Raw genomic sequence first — 12411 nt, 5'->3', positions numbered from 1 at the left:
GAAAGCTTCGCTTCTAATAGCTTACAAGATGCGAGATGAAAATGTTTTCTTTTCCTTTCTTATTTACGAAAGCTTTCGGCAGCAGCGGTTGCGGTCGCGAGCAAGTTGCTAATCTACTTTTACCACAGGACAGCATATGCGGAACAATTGACGAGCTGAAGCAAGGAAAGGCTACCGCCTCTGCACATGCGGTGCCCAGCTGACCACTTCGTCACGACAGTGACTGGTCTGCTGCGTCTGCCCTCTACCGGTCGAGTTCCAGCATATAAACAAGCATTGTTGGCACTGTCTCTCACTTTTGGCAGCAGCGGTTGCGGTTGCCAGTAAGTTGCTAATCTACTTTTGCCACAGGTTGGTCTTTTTTTTTCCTTTGCTTTCCAACCATATTTTCCGCTGTGTATACCGCTGCCACTGCTGCCAAATTGCGTGCTGTTTACACAATGCCAACCAATGCTGAGTTGGCAAAAGAAATGGACGCTGTACGCGCTGAGGCTGCTGGGATGCGTGACAGCCTTAACATGTTCGATGAACTTTTCGAGACGGTTAAGAAGCAGAATTACAATCTTGCTGTTGAAAACAGGGCTCTGAAAGATGAACATGGCCACCTGGCACGCAGTGTTTCTGAACTGGAACAGTACTCCCGACTAAATAAAGTAGAAATAGAAGGTGTCTCTGCAACTAAAAGTGAAAGCTGTCTTGCGGTTGTTCAGTCTATGGGTGATGCTATAGGATACAAAATCGCTCCTGAGGATGTCGATACTGCACATCCTGTACCATCCAAAAAAGAAACAAATATTATTGCACACTTTTGTTCCCGAGGAAAAAAAAAAGCTGAGTTCGTGAAAAAGGTTCGCAAGGCTCGCTTGACCACTGCGACCCCTGGGTTTACACAAAAGGATCAGAATCTCTTATATGTAAATGAACATCTCACGCAAGAAAGAAACTGATTGTTCGCACTAGCTCTCGAACTGAAAAAAGCAAGAGGCTGGAAACACCTCTGGGTAGACCACTGCATAATCAAGGCGCGAAAGACAGATGACAGCCGTGTCTTCCGTATCTCTAGTGCGGGTGATCTTGCTGTTTTCACCTAGCTTACTAGTGTTTGCGGCTGCGTATCTTAAACCTGCGCAAGAATGTTTTCTTGTCAAGATCTTAAAAAAATATTTCAGTGATGAAACTCCCAAGTTATCGCTGATACATTTTAACATTCGTAGTCTACGAAAAAAACTATCACAGCCTCATAGCATTTCTGTCTATAATTAATCACAACTTCTCTTTCATCTGCCTATCGGAGACATGGTTGTCACTGGACGATAGAAATCTATATGCGCTACCAGAGTACAATGCAGAATACTGTTATCTTGCTACGCCACGTGGCGCTGGATCTGCCATATCTATAAATCGTCATTGCCATATAAACGCCGCAATGATCTTGCCTTTTGTAATTTGCTCTGCGAGTCTATATCGTTAGAATTTGATCAGAGTGCTTTTTTTTTCATTTTATTGCCGGAGCACAGTGTTAGCGTGCATTTATCGTTCACCATCACCGTCATACTCTGAGTTTTGTCTACAGTTTGAAAGGTTGTTGCGCACTGTTCCGAACGAAAACAAAAATTTTATCTGCGGAGACATCAACATAAACATTATCGACCCCAATATTCCATGATGTTCTGATTATCTCGGGTGTTTTGTTAGCTATGGCCTTGCTTCTTTAATTACTCCTCCAACTAGATGTGATATAACAGGATCTAATACGTTGATTGATCACATATTAACCAACTTTACTACAGATTATACAGCAGCAGTCATTGAGCACGGCATAACCGCCACTATCCTATATTTCTGACTTTAGATAGAGAAAAATGCAAATCGGCTGAAAAGAAAGAGAAAGTACACTTTGACTCTCAAAAATTTATCTCTATGATACAGCCAAATGACTGAACCACCGTACTCTGTGAATATTGCGCTGAAGAGGCTGATCAGTTGTTCTTGGCTGAAGTTACACGCTGCATTCATGAATGCACTATTACATCTATCCTAACTCGTTTCTTCAGTTCCCCTCGAAAACCTTGGGTCACGAAAGCGCTACTTCGATGTATATTGAAGAAAAATCGGCTCCACAAAAAGGTAATTTGTGAACGATTTAACTGTGAACTTAAATCTCGTTTCAAAAAATATTCTAACACGCTTGCAGTAGCATTTAAATGTGCTAAACGAGATTACTTTCAGAAAAAGATATTGAATAATGGCAATAATACGAGGCGCAACTGGCAGGTCATTAACGAATTCTTAAATAATAAATGCCGTGAGCATTTAACAAAAATAAACATTGAGACACACATACTGCCACCCAGCTGGTATCGCGAGTGCCTTCAGTGAGTATTTTAGTAGTACTTGCGATTCTCAAACAGATCCCCCATTACCGACATTGCCTCATCTTCACTCTTTCTACTTGCGACCTACGAATGCAAAGGAAGCTCTTCGTGTTATATCTTCGCTTAGGTCTACTGGACCTGGCCTAGACTCTTTTCACCCATCTCGTATCAAATTAGTTTCTAATGAACTGTCTCCTATCATAGCAGATATTGTTAACACAATGTTTAAAGCAGGCATATTTCCCAGTTCTCTGAAAGTTGGTAAAATAACACCTGCTTACAAAAAAAAAAGCAATCGCGAACTTCTGAATATCTACAGGCCTATTTGTATTCTTTCATTTTTCAGTAAAATAATTGAACGACAAGTTCATACACGTTTTTCATCCTACCTAGCAAAATGCAATCTACTATCACCTAAACAGTATGGCTTTCGGCAGGGTTGCTCAACTGACCTTGCGCTTCTGACCTTCACCGATAAAGTCAAGAAGGCAATCGACCTTGCTGGTTGGAAGCGTATTTATAGAATTAACAAAAGGTTTTGACACAATTAATCACAAAATTCTAATACATAAACTTGAATCTTGTGGCATAACTGGCCCGCCACTTCAGTTTATTTCTAGCTACCTAACCAATCGCACCCCAATTGTGGAGATTGACGGCAAACCCTCAATTCTTCTAAGAACATATATCAAGGCGTTCCTCAGGGCTCGATCCTTGGTCCACTGCTGTTTCTACTATATTTATGACCTACCTAATGTTCTGACCATTACCGAGTGCATATTTCATGCAGACGACACGACTATTTTTACTTGCGCTAATAATGTCGACGAGCTACAGCAAAACGTTAACGTTGATCTGCATAACATAACTTCCTGCTGTCGAAAGAACATGTTGCGCGTCAATCCGCTAAAAACGGTTTTTATGGTTTTTCATTCCTTCCCGACACTAATTTCGAAATCTATATCCGTGTGTCTTGACAACAACTTAATACCAATATCTGATAGCACAAAGTTTCTTGGCGTAGTTTTAGACAAGCATCTGAAATTCAATCGCCATGCGCAGTCACTTGTCCGTTTGGAATATTTCTTTTGGAGTACACGCCATAATCAAAACCCACTCATATTTTCAGCCGCACATTATCCATTCATAGCCATTTATTTTACTGCGTAGCAGCCTGGGGTAACACATACCTCGCTCACCTCAGCCAACTTCAACGCCTGCAGAATCAGGCGCTTCGTCTCATGACATTCAGCCGTTTGCTATGCAATGCAACGCCACTTTATTGCCGTTTAAACATTCATCCTCTTCACCAGCTCTTTCAGTTCAAGTTAACAATCGTGCTCTATAAGTTATTTCGTAATATTGCACATATAGATGGCTTTCTCATTGAAACGTTTGTAAATACTAACACGAGTAGGTTCTCTGAACTCGATAATCGTCTTTTAACTAAAGTGCGCACAAACTGTGGTAAGTTCACTACCACATTTGCGGGAATAGTACTGTGGAATTCTATTCCACATACAAATAAATCATCCCCCACAGAGCATATATTCAAGAGCCAAGTTAAGAAATATTTTATGCAGCAACTCTCTTCATCCTAACAACTGACTTTTGTGATTGTAATAATAATTTACTTAGCTATTATACTATATGTTATATTACTCCTATTTTTATTGTATTGTAAATTTGCATTGCTTGTTCACTACAGAAGTTTTCTTCGCAGGTTCTGTCTTACTAAACAGCTTTATATTTTCTTGTTTTTTCGCACAGTTCTTTATTTTTATCAAATATTCTGTAATGTCACCGTAACCGGAACGGAAGATTTTTTAGCTAAAATGTGAGTACTAAAAATATAGCAAGATATTTAGGAATCAGGCTTCCTTGATAATATAATAAAAAAACTCAAGAAACAAAACTACAAAAAAATATTTCTGGAAAAGTGCATTCAGTTCATGTTGCCACCGCAACCGGTGACCTCAGAGTACTGGCTCATTAGTGCCGGTTGAAATAAGTTGTCACGAGCGAGAGCAGCCTAAGGAAACATGAGCGCAAGAAATACCACTGTCACACGGCACGTGTAACGTCATTCGCAGCGAATGAGATTATGTCTTAAGAGGAAGCTTTAGCTCGGGTGCTCCTATCTAAATACATGTAAAAGGAGAATTCATTTTTCTTGGCAACTACTGCACCGAATTTGAGGAGGTTTGCTGCACTTAAAAGAAAAACTTGAAATCTAGTGACTGTTGGTATCGAATTTATTTATATGCTCAATTCTTTTATTAAAAAAATGGCAGAAATCGAAAATTTTCTGACAACGAAACTATCAAGTTTACAACTGCGTAACTTAGCAAGAAAAAACGATGTCACAATTCCGTGAATTGCATTTGATAGTACATCTAAAGCGGACAGAACTGATATGTTGCGCATGAATCTCAAAATATTCAGTAATAAGGAAATACACCTTTTGCAGAACCCTTGTACACAACGTAACCAATTCATGTAAGATATAAAATTACAAACCGAATTTGTCCGCTTTCAATGGTATAATAGGTGCCAATATATTTTAATTTAACATAACTGAGAGATCTGTACTTCATGCAAAGCTATTAATTTGTAAACTTCGTGCTTCTACTTTTTTCTAACTTTCAGCTTTTTGAAAATCTCGTTAACAAACTTCAGGCCGTAAATCAAAATTACACTTCCAACAGTCACTAGAATATAACTTTCTCTCTTAAATGCAACAAATTTCATTAAAATCGGTCCAGGGGTTATCTCAGAAAAACGTTTTTGCATTTTACATGAACTTTCATAGGCCGCGTCGGAGTTGTGCCCGAGCTAAAGCTTTCCACTTAACGCAATTTTTGTTGCTTCTACACGGGCATGAAGTATTTAATAATTTTATGACGTACAGCACCATAGCTGAAGCAGGTTGTGCAGCTATATTCTTGTTCCCAGTCTCCGACTGGACGCTAGAACCTGTTGTCGGTCATGTTTACAAACGCTCGTCTCCTTTTTCCATTTCTGCACATTTTTTTTCAATGTGGCGCCACACTAAAGCCAATGCACCAACCACGGAAGCCAACTCTGCAGCTTCATCAGCGGTGAACGAGAAGCGAAAAGCGCACTGAACCGACGACAAGACGCGCGCGCTGCTGAAAGCGTAGGAAGACAAACTCGCCGATTTACGCAGGGCGCAGCGCCACCTAAATTTATACATGTCGATTGCCGAATGCCTGCGTGCCGATAACCATCTCCATCAATTGCGAATGCAAACGTAGGCAGAGAACGCAAGACTGCAATGACATTCGTTATGAATGTCATTTAGTGTGAGTGACATTAAATGTGCCATGTAACAGGGGTATAAGCTGTTTGGTAGTGAGCCAATATATTTTAGTTTGGAAACCTTGTAAAATTACCTGAGGCTTGCGTTGTCGTGCGTTTCAGGAAAGCAGTTTTGTCGGTGGTGCTCTTGCCTGGGTTAAAAGCAAGAATGATCCAATAAAATATATAAGCTGACAGCTATGAAGCATTCTGCCTTAGAAAAAATTCTAACTCAAGAACCTAAAACCAAGTTCTTTTTTTATTATTAAGATATGTACGTTCTGCCAGTATGAAAAGTGCTGTACAACATTATATATTTAATAATCACATACAAGACTATACAATCGAACAATGCAAAATATTGTGGTTCGCTGCTTTCTAATATATAGTGCAGCAGTCCCGCTGTAATGTTCCCGGCTTAACGGCAATCTTTTTGAAGGCTTGAACGTTCTATAGTTGACTATAGCAACTCACCTATATTTATGACATCATATATGAGAAGGGCGGACACGGCAATCGCGGCGCAGGAGATAGAAATAAAGGCGCACGCAGCACCTTTCTTTACACTGAAAAAAAAAGAAACATAGGAGAAACATTTTCATCAAACACCGACACGGCAGCGTAGATAGGAGCAGCGGTGCGTGTACCGCGACGTAAATTGCGACCACACGGGTTAGTTGTGTACTTACTTTTCGCTAACTGTAGGGCATAACAGTCCACGCAATTAATGATTTAACATTTTTTGTGTTTATTACAGTATAAAAATTACTCCAAGATAACTGTTCTTTTTTGTTTAGCATTATTCATTTTGAAAGAGAAAACGTGTTCACAGACATCCCCATACAACGAAAGAGACGGGATAACAGGTTGTAACGAAACGGGAAATCGCATCCACCCTTAAGCAGCAACAGGTTATAAGGGCTCCATCCCCGGGCCCCTACGAATATTTCTCCACCGGTGGAGTTGTCTTTCTGAAAAACCCGTCAGACTTTGCTTCGTAGCCGCATGCTACTTTCAGGTGAATGATTATTTCCAAGTTGCCTAAAGCTTCCTACGCCTTGCCAATCGCCAGAGATCTCAGTAATCACTCGAAAGGTAGTAGTCGTATAGCTTCCAAATCATTAGCTCTCACTTTGTTTTCTAGGCAGGAGAGATGCCGAGGCAAGCAAATACCTCCAAGATGAGCTACATCTCTACTTACAAGCAAATCGCTCCAACATACAAGTCGAAGAATTCATTGGAAAATTAACTGTCCTTTTTAGTTACTCTGTAGAAGCAATGACAACAGAAGTGAAAGGGGACGAAAAGACAGCTTGACGCAGATGGGGGCCACAGCCAGATATTCCACATTACGCATGCGATCCTCTGGAAATTCTGTCCCCGTTTTACTTCCTGTGTATTCGTGTATGAGCACGAGATTAGCACTGGGAGTGTTAGCCAGTGCCGCTCACCACCAAGGCATTGGATGTGGTAAATCCTTTGAACTACAGCCACGACGTGGAAGGCAACTGGAGAATAAACCCTCGTATGCTACGGCATCTTGGTTGCCAAATTCTAAGCCCTTGCCTTGCGATGCGCCAGAAGAATAAGAGGAACTGAGGGACTCAATTTTTTGTAAGACAAAACTACATGAAGACAACACAGATTAACAATTCATTGCCACTTACTGCATTGCGTGCATTCCCTGTATCACTGCATTTAATACATTCATTGCACATTAGATGATGTCGACGGCCGTATCTCTTTTGTGCGCTTGAATGGCGACAGCAAACCCAAAACTAAACGGACACTAAAGGCAAATATTAAGTCAAGCTAAAGTGACATATTAGTGCTCGAGAATCTCTAAGGCATCAATATTATTGCAAGCAGAGCAATAAAAGCTCTGCTCGAGAAATTGAGGTAATTGTAGGACTGGCCCGATGACGAAAGCACTGCTCAGTTAAATTCTGTCACTAGTACTCAACCACTCGTTGCAAAAAAACATCCTTGTACTGTATTATAACACGAATGAATATGCTATTTGTCCAGTTCTATTTCACCTTTAGAAAAAATCTCGTTAACATTACCCTTGACAACAATGCGGACGGTCGAAAGGTTTCGTTTTCGCTTGATTCCGCGCCGCTCACGCTCTCGCGTTTCAGTGTCTTTGTCATATAGTGCTGCGCAGGCTTTGCTGACTCGCGAAATTCGCGCAAACTACAAGTACCTCAGAATTGAACTTCCATGTAATGTTGCTGGATGCCCGAACGTTCTACGCCACTTGACCAAAAAGCCGCTGCAGCGGCGAATTCACCTGCCTGTTTTAACACAGCAAGTTCGGTGAGTTGACGACTGAATATATTTCTAGGTGTGGGAAGCGCAACCCGGACAAAGGACAAAAGGAAGTGCACGATACGAGTGATACTGCGCTCGTACGTGACATATGCAACGTCACCAATCCCCCGGTTGAGTACCGGGAGATTCGAATTACAGAAAAGGTATTCGGACCCTTCAGATACAATTTTCTCGTAAACTAAGTCCTTTTTTGGCACGAAACAAGAGTTGCGAGTTTCTGGAATGGTATTTTAACACTCAACGTCAACTTAGTATTTGCCTTCCTAGTCCCTTTAAGAACTGCCTGCGCGATTGCAGTGCGCCCGCCTGCTGGAAACATAAAACAATATGACATGACTTTTTTCTGGCCGAGTTGGTGCTTACTAAATGACACGATATTGTAGCGCAATAATACTGTGCAGGAAATATTAGCGTCTGCCAACCTGTCTGTTCTGTAGTTTTGCGCTGCAAAATCACATCATTCATTATGACACAAAATGGCCCTGCAACAAAGCGAGGCCCATAAGTCGACGAGTATACCGCTGCCGGCTTGGGCGTGAAGTTGCAGGTACAGTCATTAACACTAAAACTAATCGACTGCATGCTACTTCATTCAATTATAAGTGGTTCTCACCCATTTTTCAGAGAGAAGAAATCGCAGAACGATGCGCTCCGGCTCTTCGTCTTCTTCTAGTGAACCGCGCGTGTCTTTCTTTTTTTTTTTTAATGAGGGCGTACGTGGCACTTAAAAGGGTGCCTCTCGTATAGCAGAAAATGTATTAGGGAAATCAGAGAGAGAGAGAAATAAACTTTATTTTAAGACCAGGCTTCTTGAGCCCAAAGGTGGGTGGCCTCCTCAGTCCAGGTAGCCATGGCTCGCTGCCGCCGCCCGAGCCCTGTTCACCAACCGCAGCTGGCTGTCAAGGTCTTGCGTCACCAGCAGAGCCTCCCACTGGTCTTTCGATTCTTCCTCCATATCCGCTTCTTCCTGGTTGCTATCGCTTGGTGGCGATGATGACGGTGGTACTTCGCGGTTATTTCTGCACTCCAGCACCATATGGCGCAAGGTGTTCGGCGTGTCCGGCGGGCAGAACTTGCAGTCTCGCCCGTAGATGCCCGGGTACATGGCGTGCAGCAGTGTTCCGTGCGGGTACGTTCCAGCCTGTAGTCTTCTCCAGGTTACCGCTTGGTCCCTACTCATCGTCTTATGCGCGGGCGGGTAGCGACGCCTCTGCTTCCTGTAGTGCGCCAAGATATCCGAGTACTTCTTGGATATGCGTTCTTCATCCTCTTCACAGTCGTCGGTACGCGTTCTCTGCGCGTCGGAGATGGCTCGGCGTGCATGATCTCGAGCCGCGGCGTGCGCCGCCTGGTTCCCCGTGAGAGACTCGTGCCCCGGTGTCCAGAGGATTTGTGCTGCTTCTATCTTGGTGGTGTTCAAGATCTGAAGCGCTGCCTTTCGAATCCTTCCATTCATATAGCTTCGGCATGCTTCTTGTGAGTCCGTCACCACGGTAACCATGGCCTTCTTGCACGTTGCGATGGCCAGGGCTATGCCCACCTCTTCCGCTGTGCTCGCGTCCTTGGCACGTATGGATGTGGCTGTAAGTTGTTCGCCCTTCTCGTCGACCACGCTGATTGCGAATCGGTCGTTGGTACTGTACGCAGCTGCATCTGTATATCTAACGTTTTCTTCTTTGCTGTTGGTGCGTTCGAGTATGCGCTTGAGCGCCTGTGTTCTCGCCTGTCTCCTTTCCTTGTCGTACTCGGGATGCATGTTTCTGGGAATGGTACTTACGTGTAGCTTGTCTCTGATCTCGTGTGGGATACGCTGAGGTAGGTGCCTTTCATCCTCGACTTGGTAGCCCAGATCTTGCAGCAGGACTCTTCCCGTCCTTGTCAGCTTTAGTCTCTCCAGTTGGTTGACGTTGTGCGCCTCCACGAGCTCTTCCCACGTGTTGTGGACTCCCATTTTGAGTAATTTCGCTGTGGACGTGGAGGGGGACAGACCCAAGGCAATTTTGTATGATTTTCTGATGAGGGCGTTTACTTTGTCTCGTTGACTGTTCTTCATGTCAACGTATGGGGTCCCGTACGTGACGATGCTCGTGAGCAGCGCTTGTATCATTTTCGTGCAGTCTTCTTCCTTGAGTCCGTGGCTTTTGTTCGTCACTCTTTTGATAAGGTGGGTTATTTGTTGCACTGTTCTTTGAATTTTTTCCAACTTTGCTCCCCCGGCCCCGTCCTTTTGAATCAGGAGTCCGAGGATGCGGAGCGTCGTAACCTGCGGAATCATGATGCCTCCCACCTTTACTACCGGGTCTGGTATCTGCTGCGGTTGTCGGCCTCTTGTGCGCTTCCTTAGCACCAAGAGCTCCGATTTTTCAGGTGCGCACGTCAGTCCACATGCTTCCAGGTACTTTTCCGTAGTGTCAACCGCTTCTTGCAGAGCGTCTTGCTGTTGACCTGTCGACCCTCCCGTAGTCCAGATGGTGAGGTCGTCAGCATATATTGCGTGACCAATCCCTTCTATTTGCTTCAGTTGCTTGGGTAGTGTGCTCATCGCCAGATTGAATAGCATCGGCGAAATGACGGAGCCTTGTGGCGTTCCCTTTCGCGGTATGTCGAATTTCTCAGAGCGTAAGTTGCCTATCCCCACTGTGGCTGTACGTTCTTTCAGAAAAGCTTTGATGTAATTATATACTTTTTCACCGCAGTTATATACGTTGAGGTGCTGCAGTATGGCTTCGTGTGACACGTTGTCGAAAGCCCCTTTCACGTCAAGTGCGAGGATGGCTCTTTTGCTGTGCGTGTCCAGCTTGTCGATGACTTTTTCCTTGATTTGCAGCAACACGTCTTGCGCGGACAGGTGAGCTCGAAATCCGAACATAGTGCTTGGGACGTGTTCGTTGTCTTCGAGATAGTCGATCATGCGGTTGTGCACCATGTGCTCGTAGAGTTTTCCAGCACACGAGGTTAGGGATATAGGTCGAAGGTTCTGCACGCTGATGGGCTTGTTGGGTTTAGGTATCATGGTTACCTCGGCATGTTTCCATTCCGGTGGTACTTTACCTTGTTGCCAGCACTCGTTGATGTATTTTAAGAGCGCGTCTACAGAGGGTCCGTCAAGGTTCCGGAGTGTCTTGTTGTTTATTCTGTCGTACCCCGGCGCCGTGTTGCGGGTGAGCTTGCTCAAGGCCCTCTCGATTTCTGCTTCTGTGAAGGGCCGATCCAGTTCCATATTTGGCTTGCCTCGATACTCGTCGAAGTGCGAATCTACAGTTATGTTTCGCTCAGTACCGAGGAACTTCTCCTTCACTCAGAACTCATACACAACCACCCGGGGAAAGAGGAAGACATTATCAGGGAAATCAGAACATCGAAAAAAAAAACAGAGTGAACATTTCTCATTCTTAATTGTGCAGGTATTCAGGAAGACTAAACCACATGGAAGATAATGTTAATGAATTAATATTTAAAAAAAGTAATAGACGATAATAGGATATCTAAGCACTCTTTATGATTTGTGAATGCGAAAGCATTACTGTGAAATTTAACGGCGCGGAGCGGTTTCTCGTGTTTTGCGCTGCAGGTAATGTTTTCAATTTTTGCTGCGGCGTATGTTACCGAGTTTGCAGTTATGGTGCGGGTGAGTTCTTTTTTATTATTATTATTTTGTAGTCTCTACGGTATCATGTTCGCTGTACAATGACATCGTTTGGACGCTATTGCCGAGAAATCAAGTGTATTTATGTATTGTTACTTATTATTTGTTACGTACGCGGATCAGGCGACGACAGACCTAGGATGCAGCAGCGGCCAGCAAGGCCTGCAGCTGCGCTCGGGGGCTAAGCCAACTGGAGGTGAGAGAGAGATGCGGACCGCGCGCATGGCGCCCTCTCCCCTCACCCAACCTCCTGCGCGCTGTCGCGCCAGCAGGTGTTCCGTTTCACCCGCTCTGCTCCGTTGAGGCGCGCTCGTGACGTGGCATCGAAGCCAATGGCAACTTGGGAGCCCTGTCGCTCCTACAGACACCGCCTTTGTCTCTCAATGGGCCATTTGATGCTTTCTCATAAATAATGAAGAACCGCGAACAAACCATCAATTTTACACCTCATATTTAGAACTATGTACAAGAGTTACTCCTGCATACGCTTGATCGTTGTAGTGCAAACTTACCCCTGCAGCAATCGAGCTACCGCGGCGCCGTTCTCGAATCCACTTTATCATTTAAATCTAGGTACTGCAGACCAGTCAGTTAACGGGAGGCAAGGACTTCTATAATAGTTCCATTGCCAAACTTGGCCAATCCAACATATTGAGGGTACGAGCCGCATGCTTGATAGGAAGTAAGAAGAACAGCGCCAGCGCGTTCCGCATGTTGACCACGCAACGAAGAAGC

Source organism: Dermacentor albipictus, chromosome 4, assembly GCF_038994185.2.
Source record: "Dermacentor albipictus isolate Rhodes 1998 colony chromosome 4, USDA_Dalb.pri_finalv2, whole genome shotgun sequence".
In the NCBI taxonomy this organism is placed as follows: Eukaryota; Metazoa; Arthropoda; class Arachnida; order Ixodida; family Ixodidae; genus Dermacentor; species Dermacentor albipictus.
Note: the sequence above shows the minus strand (reverse complement) of the source record.